The 19256-nt window shown below is 45.0% G+C and overlaps 1 protein-coding gene across 1 annotated transcript in view; it reads right to left on the reverse strand.

Annotated features, from left to right (window-relative positions):
* SPATA13 (spermatogenesis associated 13) overlaps nt 1-16649 on the reverse strand; it is a 237326-nt gene extending 220677 nt beyond the window's left edge. Inside the window, exon 1 of the mRNA XM_029602551.1 lies at nt 16453-16649. The gene's annotated coding sequence lies outside the window, so the exon portion shown is untranslated. The remainder of the gene's footprint in view (nt 1-16452) is intronic.
* Between the last annotated feature and the right edge of the window lie 2607 nt (nt 16650-19256).

Consider the following 19256-nt stretch of genomic DNA (forward strand, 5'->3'; position numbering starts at 1 on the left):
ACTGGTGTCCTGTGCTCCTGAGCCGTCATGTCCTGCCAGCCGTTGGTGGAGCTTCGGATGACATCAGCTCCCTTGTTGGAGTTCTGCTTTGACTGGATCCTTCCCTGCACTTGTCCCGCTCCCAGCGTGGTCCGTGACCAGCCTCCTCGGGCTGTGTAGGGCGCGCAGTGGGACAGGGTGGTCCATGACTCAGTCCCGTGGGTGGGCTGAGTAGGGCGCCCTGAGAAACAGTGCAAATGTCCTTCCGCCCAGATTCTCATCTTGTCTGGACTTCGCCAGTTCCTCGTCTCTTCCTGGATGCCGTTTCATCACTCTTGGTATCATGTCTTGTTCCTGATGTCGTCGCATCGACCCTGGTCTGGGATGCCGTCGCATCGACCACTGGTCCCTGATGTCTTCACATCAGCTTTGGTGTCAAGTCTTTGTCTGCGATGCCGCTGCATCGATCCCGCTGTCAAGTCTTAGTCCGCGATGCCGTTGCATCAATCCTACTGTCATGTCTTCGTCCGCGATGCCGTTGCATCGATCCTGCTGTCATGTCTTCATCCGCGATGCCGTTGCATCGATCCTACTGTCATGTCTTCGTGTCAAGGCCCGTCTGCCCTTGACCTCAGGCCAGGCCTGCTACTCCATGCTGTTCCATGCAGCAGGTCCGAAAGGGCTCGGAATGGTCGGAGGACCATTCTCATTCCAACATTATCTGTTGTTGGCCATGGGAGCTTGCAGGCCTGGCAGAGGGTAAGACTGTCAGCCATGGTGGAACACGCCGTCAACCGTCGGTCCGGTCCTGGATCCATCTGGGGTCAGGCTGAGGCCCAAGGGCACACTAAAACATCCGCTACGTAACAGTATGCAAGGCCTTTAGAGGCCATCCTTCTAACAGAATGCAAGGCCATGTGCCCGACGGTGCTCTTCTCCGATGGATCCGCCTTGTTCCAGAATTTTGTGTTCATGGACTGGTTATGGGACCGGAAAATGTTTTCAGGACTTTGTGTACTCGACCCGCTGGAGGTGCCAGTTTTGCCACTGTTACGACCTGCTGGAGGCGCCAGCTGTCTGGATTTCTTTTTTTAACGACCTGCAGGAGGCGCCTGCATCCAGACTTTTTGTTATGTTGGCCAGCTTGGGGTTTTTACGACCTGCAGGAGGCGCCTGCTCCCCTACTGGTGTTGCTGGTTTTTGTTTTCCCGCCCTGGGTTCCCTCCCCCAGGTCTTCTTGGTGTTTCGTGGTCTTCTTGTCTGGGTCTTGTTTGTTGCTTGTTGTGTCTTGTTCTTTGTTGGTTGCTTGTTTGTCCTGTTCTTTGTTTGTTCATTGTTTGTTTTTATTTCCCGCTTGTTGTTTTCCGCTTGTGTGTTTCCCGTCCTCCTCGTTCCCGCGTTTCGTTCCCTCATTTCCCTCATTTCCCTTCTTTCGCTCTTCGCTCTTTCGCTCTTTCGCTTTCCGTTCTCTCGCTCTTTGCTCTTTCGCTCTTTGCTCTTTCACTCTTTGAGCTCCCTTGCTCTCTGCTCCCTTGCTCTCCGTTCCCTTGCTCCCTCTTTTGTGTTTTTTTGTATTGTCGGTCGCGCGGTCACCATTCGCTCGGTCGCTGCTCGCGTGGTCACCGTTCGCTTGGTCGCTGCTCGCGCGGTCACCGTTCGCGTGGTCGCTGCTCGCGCGGTCACCGTTCGCCCGGTCGCTGCTCGCTTGGTCTTGTGTTCCCTTGTTCTCGTCTGCTCTTGGTCTCGTGCTCTTTGGTCCCTCGTCATGTCTTCCGTGTTTTTGTGGTTTCCTGTTGCTTTGCTTTGTTCATGCTGTCACGGAGTTACCAGCTTCCATTTTTTGGACCCTCGAATACCTCCATCCGGTATGGACTGATACCCTTATCCTCGAACTGTTGATAGGAGGTTTGAGGAGGGGGGCTTTGAGGAGGGGGTACTGTTATGAATCGTGCTGCCCGCGGATCTCCCCGCGAGCAGGCACTCACCTCATGCTGCTTCTGTTTCACCGATGCGGCAGGACGCCGCCATCGGCCCTCCCATGCGGCTGGAGCCGCGGACTCTGTTACTCTCTGCGGCCTGGAGGCCGCCCATCAAGTCTCCCTTCACCGTGGCTGGACCCACGGACTTCCTGCCATCCCCGACGCGGCTGGGACCGCTGCCGACGTTATCTGATCTTCGCGGCACGGAGGCCGCAAGCCCCGAGCTTGAGTAGCGGCTGGAGCCGCCCCCCGGGGCCTCCTGCTGCAGCTGGAGCCGCTGCCGTCATCGGGCCTGCTCCTCAGGCCCAGCGCTGCATCTCTACGCACAGACGCTGTGCAGACCACTGTCCATGGGTCTGCACAGCCCTGCTTCCTGCTCCTTAGGTGCCGGCGCACGCCTCTCTGCTGGATTTAAAGGGCCAGGCACAGGAAGTGTGCTGGCCCCACCTAGGGAGTGGACTTCCTGTATCAGCCCTATAAAAGGGCTGCTCCGTCAGTACGTCTTTGCCTTGCAACAGAGTTGCTTCACTCTGGAGGCTCCTGCCTGCCAGAGCTCCATCAGGTCTTCCTTGTCTTTTCCATGGAGTTCTTGTTGTTTCGTCTTGTCATGCCAAGTTATGTTCGTGCCTGAGGTCCCCGTCCAGGTGTCCTGGTGTCTCGTCTTGGTCTTCTGCTCCCTGATGTTCCAGGTTCCTTGATGTCCTGCTCCTGTGTCTTTGTCTTCAGCGCTCTTGAGCCTTCTGGTACCTGTTAGGCCAGGGGTCCCTCGGATGATGTCTTGCCCGAGTGTGGACTAGCCTACAGGTGGACTGGTGTCCTGTGCTCCTGAGCCGTCATATCCTGCCAGCCGTTGGTGGAGCTTCGGATGACATCAGCTCCGTCATTGGAATTTTAGTGTGCCCTTGGGCTGAGGCCCAAGGGCACACTAAAACATCCGCTATGTTTCAGTATGCAAGGCCTTTAGAGGCCGTCCTTCTAACAAGTAGCATGGGATCATCTTGGTGTTTGGGTAATTGCCAGGTTGTTGTGGCCTGGTTTGGCCTCTGTTGGAAACAGGATGCTGGGCTTGATGGACCCTTGGTCTGACCCAGCATGGCAATTTCTTATGCTTTTAAGTTCAAAGTGTAGGTCTTTTTGACTAGGGGCAGAAATGGGTTCCCTCAGGTCCCAGTACGGAATGGCTGACTTCCTTCCTGGAATTTACTTGAGTGAGGTAAATGTTGTATACACTATGTGCTGTGTGCTCAAATAAAATGCAGGGACCACTGGTTGAGGGTCCAAAATAATTTTATTGAAGATAATGATAAATTTATGGCACAATAAATATGAATGTCCAGAACCACAATTCACTTTATCTCTCTATAATTACAATTCTGTGTCCTCTATCTGTGCAAGAGTCTCTTTGAAAGGCTAGCAATCCAACCATCCTCTTGGCTTAGCCTGAGCAGTTGTCCTCTTTGGTTAGGGCCCCTTTAGTGGGAAGGAAACCCTTCTCGGGAAGGAAACCCTTCTCAGATGGCAAAAACAGTCTCTGCACAGAGAGTGAAGGTTCTCTCTTTCCCCAGGGGTTGTGAAGACTCCGATTGGGTGTACTCCTTTTATAAATGTGTTCTTACTCACAGTTAGATGTCCTTAAGAACATAACAACATAAGAAATTTCCATACTGGGTCAGACCAAGGGTCCATCAAGCCCAGCATCCTGTTTCCAACAGTGGCCAAATCAGGCTACAAGAACCTGGCAATTACCCAAACACCAAGAAGATACTGATGCCAGTAACAGCAGAGGCTATTCCCTAACTCAACTTAATTAATAGCAGTTAATTGACTTCTCCTCCAGGAATTTATCCAAACCTTTTTTAAACCCAGCTACACTATGTTATAATTAGTGAGGTTTGGGTGGACCCTTGGACACTGTGGCAGCTGACCATGGCGTAGAGTCGGTGTTCTTGGAGTCTTAGTAGAACTTGCTTGACATCTTCTAGATAAGTAGACAGATTCTAAGAAAATATCAGAATGTCATCTAGGTACACTACGACACTCTTGTACAACAAATCCCGCAGAATGTCATTCATCATGTTCTGGAACACAGCGGGTGCGTTGCACAGGCCAAAGAGCATTACTAAGTACCCAAAATAACCGTCTCGAGTGTTGAAAGCCGTCTTCCACTCATCACCACTGCGAATCTGGACTAAGTTGTAGGCCCCCTTCAGGTCAAGTTTCGAAAATATCTTGGCCCCCTGAAGCTGGTCAAACAGCTCTGAGATTAGAGGCAGGGGGTAACGATCTTTAATCGTAATCTTGTTCAGACTTCGATAGTCGAAACAAGGTCATAAGGTTCCGTCCTTCTTCCCCACAAAGAAGAATCCTGCGCCGGCTGGCAACTTTGAAGGTCTAATGAAACCTTTCTGTAAATTCTCCTCGATGTACTCGGACATAGCCTTATTCTCTATTGCAGAGAGAGGATAGACACGTCCTTTAGGAGGTTCAGTGTTTCGTTTCAGCCGAATGGCACAGTCATAAGATCTGTGTGGAGGGAGGATGTCAGCAGCTTCTTTGGAAAACACATCACTGAATGATGCGTTTTGAGGCGGCAGCCCTGCCATCACTGGAGTTGTAGGCATGCAGAGAACAGGAGAAACTTCCTTGAGGCAACTGCCATGACAACCTGGGCCCCAGCGGGAGAGTTTCAAGGAGGACCAGTCGAATTGAGGCTGATGCAACTGCAACCAGGGTAACCCCAGAACGATACGGTGCATGGCCTTCTCTAATACAAAGAAGGAAATTGTCTCAGTATGGAGGGCTCCGGTGCGAAGAGTCACTAGTTCGGTACGACAAGTCACATCACCGGGCAAAGGCTCTCCATGAATGGATGACAAGAGTAGTGGAGCTTCTAAAGTAACAAGGGGAGTCCTCAAATGTTCCACTAGGCATTAAAGTATAAAGTTGCCTCCTGGCGCCAAATCCACAAGGGCAAGAGTTTGGATTGTAGACGGTCCGCAAGTCAGGGAGAATGGTAGAGAGAGCGGAGGAAAAGGCGTGGTAAGGCCAAAGAACAGTCCTCCTGCAGGACTTAGACACGTCCGTTTTCCGGATGAATAGGGCATGTTGGGACATCGTGACCAGCTTGTCCACACTACATACATAGGCCATGCCTCTTCCGAAGTCTTCTCTCTTTTGAATTCAAATGACTGCGACCAAGTTGCATCGGTTCTTCTCCACTGGCAACAGGTACTGCTGGAACCATCCGAAGTGCAAGTTTAGCACGAGCCTCCTTCTGAACCGGTCCTTTAGTAGGCTTGAGTTCTTTCACCTTATCACGAAGCCGGTGGTCAATTCTAGTAGCCAAAGCCACTAGTTCATCCAGAGAGTCAGGTGTCTCATGAGCGGCAAGCTCATCCTTCAAGCAGGTATTCAGACCTCTGAAGAAGAGAATTTTCAGGCATCTAGGTTCCCAGCATAGTTCAGTAGCAAGAGTCTTGAACTCTATTGCAAAATCAGCCAGTGGTCAGTTGCCTTGCTTCAGGTCCACCAGGTCAGAACCAGCAACAGTCACTCGAGCAGGATCATCAAAAACGGATTTAAATAATAATTCTAGAAATCCCTCAATATCCTGCAGGATTGGATCCTTACATTCCCACAGCGTTGAAGCCCAAGACAAGGCCCTTCCATCAAGATAAGATAGAATATAAGTAGTCTTGGTGTAGGCTGTGGGGAAGTGTGCAGGCTGCAATGTGAAATGCATGCAGCATTGATTTAGGAAACCTCTAGTTCTTTGAATCTCTCCAGAAAAATGAACTGGAGCAGCCAGAGGTAACATAGTCTTTATAGTTACTTCAGGTAACTGACCTTCATTAGTGGAAGTAGCGCCTTGCGTCTTCTGTGCTTGTAGCTGATGAAACGCTGAAGTGAGTTTCTCCAATGCATCTTGTTGTTCAGCACTGCGCCGGGCCAGGCCTGGAATGGCCTGCAGGGCATTGGGCTGTGCCAGATCCATGGAGTTAGCAATCTGTTATAATTAGTGAGGTTTGGGTGGACCCTTGGACACTGTGGCAGCTGACCACGCCCATGGGGGAAGTCCCGTGAGGGGCCACAGGTCAGGCTCACCTCAGGACACACAAACAAAGAGATTGATCTTTTATTAGACAATGTGGTGGAGCCACCAGAGGTGGCAGTAGTGAGCAGTTGAAGTAGACCGGCTGGGCTAGTATCCCTCAGGCGCTGGAACAGCGACTCCTCTGGTAGCAGTGCTGTAGTGGAAAGAACTGAGAATAATGAGTACAGTGGAATATGCACAAAGCCCCAGTATGGAGAACCCCAGGATAGGGAAAGCAGGCCCTCGAGGAGCGAGTACCTGATCCCTGAGAGCTGAGAGGCTTGAAGATAATGTATTCACACAGCGGTTCCACATAGGAGATGGCACTAGGGCTGGTCGGAGGTAGGCCCTTGAGGAGTGAGTACCTGGTTCCAGGGAACAGCTCTGAGGTGAAGACAGCGAATCCTTCCAGGCAGAAGAGAAGGTAGGAGCAGGCAGCGAGTCAGGGAACATGGGCCCTCGAGGAGCGAGTACCGGTTTCCTGATAGCGACCTGAAAAGCAAGTGAGGCCCCCGAGGAGCAGGTACCCCGTTAGCGTTAAGAGTCCAATGGAAGATTGGAGAGGGAGAGTAGCTGGGTACGGAGAGTGAATCCCATCTGTAAGATCACTCTTGCTAACTCAAAGGCTAGCAAACAATGTAGGCTTTAAATATCCGGGCAGCATGATGTCATCACAGGGGGACACCCCTGAGGTTCGCGCCAAGTAAGAAATAAGAGTGAGGGCCGTGCGCCACGCGCGCGCCCTAAGGTACTAATGGAGCATGGCGGGAAGCAGCGCCCAAGTCAGTCCGGGGACACCGGAGAGGACAGCAGTCAGACGCCGCGGCAGCCAGGCGTCCATCCACAGCAAGAGGAGGTGCAAAGAAAGAAAGGTAGGCAGGCGGAGTGAAGCCTTTGGCAAGGGACGGTTGCAACACACTAAGGGCCTCATTTTCCAATATCGCATTAGGGGGCGTTACCAATGCAAATGAGGCTTCTTTCGTGCAGTGGGGAAACATCGCGTGCGGCGATGTTTTCGCCATTCGCGAAAACATTAGCACCGCATGTGATGTTTTCCCAGTGTGTGATGATTCTTTTGGTGTTTCATCACAGTGCACAATATTTGCACTTGAATCATGAGAGAGAGAGAGAGAGAGAGAGAGAGAGAGAGAGAGAGAGAGAGAGAGAGAGAGAGAGACTTACTATAGTGCCTATGCCCTAGACAGGTATTTCAATCCCTATGGGAGGGCCACCTACTTACTCGGGGTGGGGATTAGGCATGAGCATCGGGGGTTGGGGGCCACTTTCGCATTCCACATGAGACGTACGGACAGAACAGTGGTCTTTAGTGCAGATTTGCTGGCCGTTGGAGTGAGGACGCTCACTCCAAGAAGTGGTTTGGGGCAACGTTCTCTCCACCTAGCTTGATGGACACTCTACCTGGGCAACAACAAGCTAGGTGGAGAGAACGTTGCCCAAAGGTAGCGCCGGCGCCATATCTACAAGCACCGGAGGTCCGAGAGTAAAAGATCACACCGGGACCCTTCCTCTGGACCTCAGGTAATTTAAGGCATTTTGGGGGGGTTCGGGAGGGTGGGGGATTTATTTTAAAGGGTCGGGGTGGGTTTTAGGGTTGTTTTAGTGTGCCGGTTTTCCCGCCCTCCCCTTCCCCCGATTTACGATTTTTTGACGATAAATTGGGGGAATTGTTATTGTATCGCGGCTCTAACGATTTTTGACGATTTAAAATATATCGGACGATATTTTAAATCGTCAAAAAACGATTCACATCCCTATTAGTTTCCCGGATCGCCCCTGGAGCCCTTTTTAAATATTGGGGTTACATTGGCCACCCTTCAGTCTTCATGTACAATGGATGATTTTAATGATAGGTTACACATTTTAACTAATCTGAAATTTCATTTTTCAGTTCTTTCAGAAGCCTGGGATGCATACTACCTGGTTCAAGTGATTCACTACTCTTTAGTTTGCCAATCTGGTGTACTACATCTTCCAGGTTCACAGTGGTTTGGTTCAGTTCATCTGACTCATCATCCTTGAAAACTGTCTCTGGAACCAGGATCTGCCCAAAATCCTCATTAGCAAACACAGAAACAAAGAAGTCATTTAGTCTTTCTGTAATGGCCTAATCTTCCCTAAGAGCCTGGCTCCCAAGAATGAGGAGGCTTACCAGTAACCTATAATTATTTAATTTTTTGTAAATTTTCTTCTTTCTTTTTTTTTTTTTTTTTTTTTTTAAAGAAGGAAGAGTGGCCAGAGTTCTGAAATCCTAGAAATAATTTCAAGACTTGTTTCCTTGTGCCTCTGTGACCCAGCTAATAAACTTAATTTGGTTTTCAGAGATATATACACATATACATCCATTTAAGCAATGAAATTCCTTTCAATTTTTTATTTAAAAAATTCTTATGAATAATGAGCAACTGTGAAAAAATATTGTGGCAAGAGATCAAAACTGTAGCTGAGATGAGAAATGTTGAAAACAGCTTAGTGGGCAGAGCCATTTTATCAGGACACAAAGACCCCTCAGTTTTAGTCATATGGAACTTTGTCTGTGATGAGCTTGCACTGTTATATATAAATCCATGTTCTCCACTCTTAGAGTATATCCTCTAAAACTCCAGAAACCACACTACAAGGAACACAGCACTTTACCACAGTCTCTTTCCCCTACTGTCAGCATCTTACCAACCCCAGGAAACAAATTAAAATTAGTAAGCTGTTTTTTTTTAAACTGTATTTGGATTACTGCTATGCCCGGTTTATTTGGAAGATTACATTTTAAAGGTTTATTTTTCTCAGGGATTTCTCCCACAGCTGCCAGATTATTGGTTGGTGGAAAAAGGAGTGACCATCTTATACTAATTTTGTATGATCTGCACTATATGACCTTCTCATTTTCTTTCTTTCTATGCATAATCTTTGTATTGTACTTGGAGAGTTCGATGTTGTCGTATGCCGAAAAATTTGCTATAGAGTTATAAAAAAATTATATTTATTATTTTAAATTCGATGACTCACATTTCTATATCACATCACATTAAAAATACAACATATCTATACAAATAAATACATAATTCAACATCCAAAATAAAATCCAGTTAAAAACCAGAATGAGACTATTTTAACCTTCTAATAAACCTTGAAGAAAACCAGAAAGAGAAAAGCCAATATTACATCTAAAAGCCTGTTACATATGCATCTCTCTTATAGTCTTTTTTGCAAGCTGAAAAAGCTTAAAAGCAGAAAACATTGTGTAAATAGCCATGCCTTTGTCTTTTTCCTAAAATGGTACAGAATTCCAAACTGAGGTCGCAAAACAACTGAATGCTCTGCTCCTAGTAGTGGATAAACTAGCAGATGATACTGATAGAATAGTCAACAACATTTGTTGAGATGACCTTAGAGCCCTGGTTACTAATAACATTAGTAAGAGATCAGCCAAATATTTGGGATTACCCAAGCGAAACATTTGCGACTGGACGTTGACTGGACATTTGATTCAATGAGGACTGCGCATGACCCTGCAACTAAGATCATTGTCATTGCACTTATAAACTTAATTCTAATTTAATTATAATCTGCCTTGAGGCCATTTTTGTAAAAAGGGAGAATGTCACACTTATAAATAAATAAAGGTTAGAACAGGGCTACCCAAACTGTGGGTTGACTGCATATATGGGGGTCACAAGTGCCTCAAATGGCTATGCTTTTCAATCACTAGTAGCAATAGCTTTAGTGGTAGAAGTCAGCATGGGATCTGTGAACTCATAGGCCCTGTAGTGATCATGCCTTTGCATGAATTTCTCTGGTAACAGGAAACCCTGCATGAGGAGGGATCAGGACCTCTGCACGGCTTGTGAGCTTGCACTGGCTTACAGGCCCCACACTGACTTCCATTACTAATGTTGCTGCTATTTGCAGATCACCATCTGGCTTTGGATCAGCCATGAGGGGAAGGGTGGACTGAGTGTGTATAGGCCAGTGGAGAACCTATCCAAGAGAAAAATGTTGCCTTTGCCATCAGCCTGCCCTTTCGTCCCAACAATTATCATCCACTGTTGACCCAAGGTCAAAACCAGGAAGATGTTTGGAGGAAGAATTGTTAGAAGAGGGATTGGCTGTGGAGGGTGGGGGGGATTGACAAATGATGACTGGAGGATGTGAGGGAAGAGCTGGTGCAAGAGGGGATCAATTGGAGGGAATGTGAGAGAAGGATTGGGGGGAACAGGTGAGGCTCTGAGGTGAGAGAGAGGGGATGGGATGGGTAAGAGGTAAGGAATAACAAATAATTAATTTAGGGTTATACAACTCTTCTTCAACTGCCAACAGGATGGACTCCACTGGCGGTCACCAGGTTGCAGGGTCTCCTGTCTTCTTCTTCCACCACGGATGGGCTCTGCGGCAGCAGCCTGCCAGATCACGGGTTCTTTGTGGCATGAACCTTAGCAGTCGTGTTGATGCAACATAGACATAGAAATGACATAGAAATGATGGCAGAAGAAGACCAGTCGGTCCATCCAGTCTGCCCAGCAAGCTTCACACTTATTTTTTCTCATACTTATCTGTTTCTCTTGGCTCTTAGTAACCTTATGTTCTAATTCCCTTTCACCCCCACTATTAATGTAGAGAGCAGTGATGGAGCTGCTTCCAAGTGAAATATTAAGTTTGATTAGTTGGGTAAGCGGCAGCATAGCTCTCTGCCATGAAGCAGAGGGCAATGCTGGATATGTGTGAAGTATTAGTTTTTCTTCTCCCCTGTCGTTGAAGCAGGGAGCTATGCTGGATATGCATTGAAAGTGAAGTATGCCTTGAAAGTCACATTAACTATCATCAAATATTGAAAAGCCTAATAATTGGTAATACCTATAGCCCATGAACCCATCCCTGTTTTTTTCTTTTTTTTTTTTTTTAATTGGGAGATGGCTGCCCTTCATCCTTCCGCTCCGTGAAGGTGGACACCTACCACTGGCCACTGGCATCCCGCTCCATGAATGCCTCTGTGGCTACTGCCGCTCCGTGCAGTGTTTTACTACCTGCTCTTTATATGCGTCCTCTAGACCTGATGGATCCCATCCCTGTTTTTTTTTTTTTTTTTTATTTAATTGGAAGATGACAGCCCTCCATCCTTCTGCTCCATGAAGGTGGAACACCTACCACTGGCCACTGGCATCCCGCTCCGTGAATGCCTCTGTGGCTACTGCCGCTCCGTGCAGTGTTTTGCTACCTGCTATTTTATACGTGTCCTCTGGACCTGATGGATCCACAATGTTTATCCCACGCCCCTTTGAAGTGCTTCACAGTTTTGGACTTCACCACTTCCTCCGGAAGGGCATTCCAGGCATCCACCACTCTCTCCGTGAAGAAATACTTCCTGACATTGGTTCTTAGTCTTCCTCCTTGGAGCCTCAGCTCGTGACCTCTGGTTCTGCTGATTTTTTTCTGTCGGAAAAGGTTTGTCGTTGTCTTTGGATCGTTAAAGTTTTTCAAGTATCTGAAAGTCTGAATCATATCACCCCTGCTCCTCCTTTCCTCCAGGGTGTACATATTTAGATTCTTCAATCTCTCCTCGTACGTCAACCGATGAAGACCCTCCACCTTCCTGGTCGCCCTTCTCTGTACAGCTTCCAACTTGTCCTTGTCTCTTTGTAGATACGGTCTCCAGAATTGAACACAGTACTCCAGGTGAGGCCTCACCAAGGACCTGTACAAGGGGATAATCACTTCCCTTTTCTTACATGAACATGTTCTTACAGGAACATGAATTCCTACTGCCGCAGGGCTAATCTCACGATAAGATACGAGATTGGCCCAATGGCAGCAGGAGATGACATTCACTTATACACAACTCCTGCTGCCAGCTGTGAGGGTAAGAAGTGGTGGCTGAATGCTGCATTGGCTCAGGCAGGGGTTTGGTTTCTCCCCTGCCTGACTTGAAAAAAAAATGCATAGAAAAGAAATTAAATAAAGGAAATAGGTCAGGGCTGGGGATACACTGGGCACGCCACTATATACAAAGATGCCCAAAATATCAGCAGTTTTATGTGCAACTTGAGACCAGAAGTGACAAACACCCTGACAGTGCACATAAGTATCTGTCTCACCACAACCTCTCCAATAGCTAGTATTGAAATCAGAAAATATTTTAGAGTAAAAGATGAGGGTATGATATATTCTGTGTAATAATTTGACAATAAGTTTAACACTATTGTAAATAGAAGTGCAATGGGCAGAGGTCCAGATACTCTTCCAAGCTTTAGAATCTAAGGAAAGGCGCAAGTCTTCATTCCAAGTATCTATTAAAGGCTATATTATCTTAGCTCCAAATCCACCACAGTATAAAGTCACAAAACTCTTAATAGAGGCATAAATCACTCAGAAAATTCTCCATGCCATGTAGAGGCTGCAATGGTTCAATAAAGTCCAAACAACCCCCTAAAACTTGTCTTAGTTGTAGATAATGAGCATGAGAATTTAAGTCTAAATCAAAAACCTGACAAAGTGTATTGAAGGGTTAAAATCCAGTTTTCTCCAAAAGTCAATTGACAAAAACAAGACCCATTCCCTGAAAATAGTAGAAAAATTATAATAAATATATGTAATGTCCTAGATTCATATAGGAAAAATATTTAAAAAGCATCTCTAACACCAGCAAATGGCAAATAAAATTGTTCACATGGATGAAAATAACTTATGGAGAGAGCTGTTGTTGCTCCTGTCCTATCCTATTTCTACCCGTTTCTGGATATCAAATCAGAACCCCAACATAGTGCCTGTGACTTTTTCTTGACAAAATATTGTAGAGGTTCACTATCACCTGCTGCAGCTCACAGCACCATGGCCTTCCCTGGTGCTCCCTTGACCTGCTTTTCTTCCGAAAGCTAGTAAGTTTGGTCTCTCCCAGGCTAATGTTGCTAGAGTAGAAAATAAGATGATAGAGGCAAAGTACCTCTAAGTAGGTAATATTATCTATCCTATTAAAGGCAATAATATTTGAGGAGGAAACCTACACATTATAGGACAAATTTTAAAAGCCCTATGCGCGGAAAATCCAGCAGATCCGCGTGTGACTGGGACACACAGATTTTAAGAGGCCCGCAGCCACACGTGTATCTCCCAGTACGCGCATTGTAAAGGATTTTTCAAAAAGGGGTGGGCCGGAGGTGGGATCTGGGAGGGGCATGGACAGGCTAGGACAGCGCCATGAAGTCCGAGTAGCACACAACACGTGCCAGGATCCGATGACCGTGTAAGCTGCTGCTACTATGGACTGCGGGTAAGTAGTAAACTAAAACAAATCTAGGGTAGTCAGTGGGGTTTTAGGGATCAGGGGTAGTAGGATAAAAGGGAGTCAGGTTAGATAGGGGGTTTAGGAAGTCTGCTCCTTTACAGGGCGAACTGGGAGGGAACAGGGATTTAGGCCCTAATGCATTGCTGTGCGCATCTACTAAAATCCCCCCACTTACGCGCATGTCGATATAAAATTGTGTGCGCGGGTAGCGGACTTTATAACATGCGTGCATGTTATAAAATCGGTACGTCCGTGTGTGTGCGCCGGCAAACGCGTGCACGTGTACTCACATGCGACTCTTATAATCTTCCTTTATATTCCTCAGCTAGTGAAAAATGCTAAGTGATATACTAGGATAATCTAAGATGAAAGGTTGTATGCTCCATGTGCAAAATTAGGAAGAAATTGAAGTGACATGTACAAAACAATCACTGCATTTTATTTTACTGTGTTTTTTTTTAAGTTTTATAGGAAGGATTATGAACATTTTTATACTGTTCTTCTTTCATAGTGCATCCATTGCATTAATTTTTTGGCTAGAGGCTACAGACCAATGCTCCCTTTGGAATCTTATATGTGTGAATTTGACCAGCAGGTGTCATTGTACAATGGCTGGGTCTCTCCCTCCAAGAACTGTGATCAATGCATCTGAAGCCCTCTCGGCAGGACTTGAAATTGGGTCTCCTGCATTGATCTCATATGAATATAAGAAATGGCACACTGGGTCAGACCAAAGGTTCATCAAGCCCATCATCCTGTGTCTGACATTGGCTAAATCAGGTCACAAATAGCCAGTAGGGTCCCAAAGAAAAGCTTCAGTCCCTCTTGCTCATGACCAGGGCTTTCCCAAGTCTACATGGAAAATTGTGGTTTATGGACTTTTCCTCCAGGAACTTGTCTAAAACCTTTTCAAATCCAGTTATGCTAACTGTGCTAGCCCAATTATTTCATATTAAGTGATATTAGGACCAGCACTAAATTCATCCTACAGGTTAACAGTCCAAGTCAGGACTTTGATGAATTAACATTTCTGGAAACAGAACTAGATAAAAAATATTGTGATCTTGGAACATAGATCAAAATCCCTTAATCTGGATAATTTCCTTGATGTGGGCTCTGGATTGCAATCTTAGATCAAACAATCCAGTATAATCAAGTTATAATTAACTAAGCCCCTGATGCAGTTAATTGGGTATTTAATTGTACCACATTTTTATTGATCGGTTAATACAATTTTGGATCATATTCCCCCAAATTCCCATTCAGAGGAAAATACCTGGATTCTGAAAGGCCTTGATTGCTATCCAAGTAGGGTTGCCAGCTGGTTTAATTGTTTCAGAACAGGTTGACGCAGTCCCGGATTTACCCCAGTAAATTCATGGATCTGTAGTCCCGCTTTTCTTAAGGAAACAAGAACCACACATCTCTGCATGCTTGGGGTAAAACTAGGACTGGATCACCTTGTCTTGAAACAGAGCCAGTTGGCAAAACTCCAAATCCAAGATCATGATCTGCTAATCTCTCTAGTTAGAAAATGTATGAACATTTAAACACAACGCCACAATCTAATGGTTCATTTCAGCTCATTTATTTTTGGAAGCATTGCATTATTTTTTTTTTAGAATATTTAAAGTATGTTTTATGACTTACTCATAAAAAATGTCAAAAAGAACAGTACACAGCATTTCCTCTTGCTTTATAGTCCTGTATTTCAGCAGTCTCTCTTATAATCAACGGAAAGCAGAATGGCAGTATAATATTAAATCACAAATTATCGAATCCTCATGTCATTAGGAAACTGTGTGCCAGATTAGTGTCGTCACTCGGTTCTGTAGTCCACCATGCATGCAATTCATTGAAACAAATACAAACCACATTTGTGGGTGGCTATTGAAAGCAGTTTGCCAAGAGTCTCGTTTTCTTACTTACAGTATAGTATTCACCAACTCTGTAATACACAGTGCATGGGTTTATCTATCTGAATTAAATGTATTCAGTGTCGGTGCACAGAAAAGCAGCAACTTAGACTCTGCACAGCCTTCAGGTGAAAGAAGCCCTCGCCTTCTCCCATGCAGAACATGTTCCGATTGAGAAATAAACTACGGGGTTACTTTTATAACAGCCCGCCGAAAACTCATGCAAGTTACACCAGTTTGCAAAACGGCCTGCTTTAAAAACGATTCCACCAAATTTACAATTATACCTGCTGTTCTGTGGGGAAAATGTACATGCATCATTTGCAAAATGCAAAAGTATGCAGGTAAATCCAAACCTCCCCCCAGCTCCGGCCCTGGAAATGCCTCCACCCAGTCTGGGTAAACTTATACCTGTGTAGGATATGCACGCCTAAGTTTTAAGGTTATTGTACACCGTTGTGATGTAATTACGAATGATGGTTATAAAATCTTTTAAATAAATAAATACGTTTATTTGGATATCGGGCAGGCAATTTCATAATAGGCCATGCCTGCGAGTACTGTCTTTGAAAATTCTCCTTTATAGGAGGAAATGGTGGAAGTCAATCATTTAACTCTCTGAACTAGCACACGCATCTTTAGCTCACATTACTTTCAGCTTACCTAGGAAAGCGATTTATAAATAATATGAAATGAAATGTAGCTTCTTTTAACCTTTTTTCCATAAAAATGTCCCCATTCTCAAAGCTACCATGACACTTAACCCTATCATTTATCTAGGAATATGTGAATAGAATATTTTTATTTTCTTGGTCATATTCCTAAACATGGTCATTGCTATGTACCTTAATAGTATACGTAATATAATAATTTGAAATTATACGGTGCCTTTTAGCCAAACATGATCTGAATACCCTTTGCAATTTTTTAATACTGCACTAACATACATGTAGTCATAAAAGATGGCCTGGCAGCACATTTCAAGCACCTGGAAAGCATGAACGTTTCCCAGCAGGGAGAAGAAATAATAATATTATTAGTACCATACAACTACAACCGAGTAAACAGAGGCACAGGAGATAAAGTGATGTTCTCAAGGTCAAATAAAGTAAATAGCAGAAGGAAGTCTTGAACTCACATCCCAGGATTTCTCCCAAAGGAAAGAAAACAGAGTTTAGAATAGCAAAGTCTTACCTCTCTGCAGGCTTGTAGGAAACAGAAGCCTCGCCAGTCGCCACAAAATTAATCTTTTCCCAGAAACAAGGTGAGAATGCCAGGACACACACAAACTAGGTCTTCCTCAAGCCAAGACAGTGAACCAAAAAACGCCTTCTGACTGTGCATTGAGTCTCGTGTAAGCTCTGGGGAAGCGGGGGCTGCCGGCGCTCATGAAGTGCTCCTGCAAAGCTTCAAAATAGTTCTTTCTTTTCTGTAGGAAACCGAAGCCAATCAGAAACTTCAGTGCCTCCCAGTGCTCTGTGGTGGGTGGTACCGTAAAAAAAAAAAAAAAAATCAAAGAGAGTCACTGCTTCTCAAACAGAATGTTATATTTTCCCCTACAGCTGTGCTAAAGAATTATTTAAAAAAAAACAAAACAAACAAAAAAGCAGCCTGTCATCTGTTGCTATAATAACTATGGTACATGCAACCTGCTAAAAATAATTTCATTACAAAAGGGGTTTCACTAGCTGGCAGCATGCAGTTTTCCTCTGCTTACTTTTTGTAGGAAGGGAATTCACAAAATACATTTTTAATGTCATTGTCAACCTCACATGCAGCCCAAATACATCCCTAGAAGCGTAATGCTAAAGACTTAGATTTCTTCATGCTAAAGACTTAGAGTTGCTTTTTTTTTTTTTTTTTTAAATAAAAGAAATTCCAGGCAATATAGGTGTAACTAACTTCTATTGTGAACCTGCAGTACAACTGCCTGACATGGAATCTATTATTGGACCAATATTAAAAAGAGATGTTGTGCTACATGAGCTGTTACAAACCACATAAATCTCTTCTTCAGATGTTAATTCTAATAAAAAAAAATAATGCAACATAAATGTGTGGTTGGTGATAGAAAAGGCAGGTACATTTTTCTATGTAGTGAACAGCTGCACAGATGACTGTCATTACAGCTGCAATAGTCTGCAAATTAGCCTCCTTGGAATCCGGCGGCTTATTATGCTTGATTTCTAGCCAATATGTGTGGCATTCCCACCTGAGTCATTATGATCACATTTATGTCAAACGCTTCCTGTTTGCTAGATTAAAAAATAGGAAAATATGGAGCCAAATGTTACAGTCGAATGACTTCTTCAATCTAGGCCACAGTAAGCATGTTATTAGAACTGTAATTTTAGCATGCCATTGCCACAACGTGTAAACATTCTCTTGTGACAGCTGCAGAAGGAAAATCCTGCCCGCCAGTGGCAAGAGGAAGAAGGACCTCCCAAGAGCAGCAGAAAGCGGCAGCTCCAGGCCCAGTGGCAGCACGTGGAGGTGGCCCTACCCTTGGCACCGTGCTGGCAACAGCGGAAGGCTTGGTGGTAGCGCTGGCAGCGTGAGGAGAGGTTGAATAGGAACTTGTTCACTGTCCCCTCTCCCTGCCCGTCATGACTTCTCCTCCTCCTCCTCTGTGCTTCCTCCTTAGAAGGAAAGTACGGGTCTTGGTACACGAGGATGGAGTGACGGGAAGCACACTTTCATACAATTTGTCTCCCTGTTGATGCTGCCGCTGCCTGCAGAGAATGAAAGAGATGGAAAGCTGGGGGGAGGGGGGAGTCCTGGGCAACATGAGAGCCCAGGACCCATGGCAGCGAATGTGATTGCTATCTCCATATGCCCACCACCAGAGTTCTTCCTTTCTGCTTTATTTTTTGATGTATAATATTGTCCTCTTCCAGGTCTTACCAGAAAGCCCTTTCTCTCAGGACTCTGAGTGGGTCAGAAACCAGCTGGATGTGAATAGGATCTAAATATTTACAGAAATAACATTGCTTTGAAATTATTTTTGGCACCCAAGGATATTTGGCAGAATACATACACGATAAAACACCAGCAGCTATACAGAAATCAACACAGAATTTATGGGCAATTGTGCCAAAATGCTGTTTTAATTGTTCTCTGCATACATGTTTATGTGATAATTCAGTGTTGATAACTCTTACTTGTATGTGCATTAAGATACAACTGGATGCATGTCTGAATACAGTAATACTGACTAATAAAATACTTCTGTGCACATGGGAAATTGCTCTTTCTACTTTTTTGTTCAAGATCTTTGATGTGCCTTTGGCTGATGCATTAACAAAGACCACTTCTTAATCATACAGACACATCCTTTTGTTGTTGGAACAACAAAGAGTAGTTATAATATATGAAGGCACAGCTGTCAAGTGTGTTCCACATGCAGTGAAGAACAGAGGAACACTGTGTGTTTGTGTGTGTGTGAATAATTTCCTTTATTCCTGTTATTGCTGGTATGGTGATTTCTAGAAACCAAGATTGCCTCACTAAAACTAATCGCTGCTTATACTTGTTTTTCTCATTACTATGGAGCTAACTAAAGAAAATACATAGAAAGACAATTGATTTCCTGCCCCTAAATGCAGATTTTGAAAATTAGGCTAAATTTACTAAGGATTTTTCAATGGATTCAACATGAAAGATCTCCTCGGTAAATGTGATCCATATTGCCAAATATATCAACAGTTACCCAGTATGGAGTAATTTTGTAAAACATAAGCACCAAGTTACACCAAATTTCAAAACGTGGAAGGTCACTTTGAAAACTGACCCACCAAAACTAGTCCTTATTTATCCAGCTAAGTGGCGCTGAATATGGACCTCTAACCTTTTCTTTCTAGTGGCCAGTAGGGGTCATAGGAGGGTAGCTGAGGCTCAAGGGAGGAATACTTGGGCCCCCAGTATTAGAAAACAGCTTGGGTCCAGGAGGACTTGCAAGCAAGAGAGGATCAGAGGCTAGAGCTAGTGAAAGAGGAGTT

The sequence above is a fragment of the Rhinatrema bivittatum genome, chromosome 5 (genome assembly GCF_901001135.1).
Source record: "Rhinatrema bivittatum chromosome 5, aRhiBiv1.1, whole genome shotgun sequence".
NCBI classification, from domain to species: domain Eukaryota; kingdom Metazoa; phylum Chordata; class Amphibia; order Gymnophiona; family Rhinatrematidae; genus Rhinatrema; species Rhinatrema bivittatum.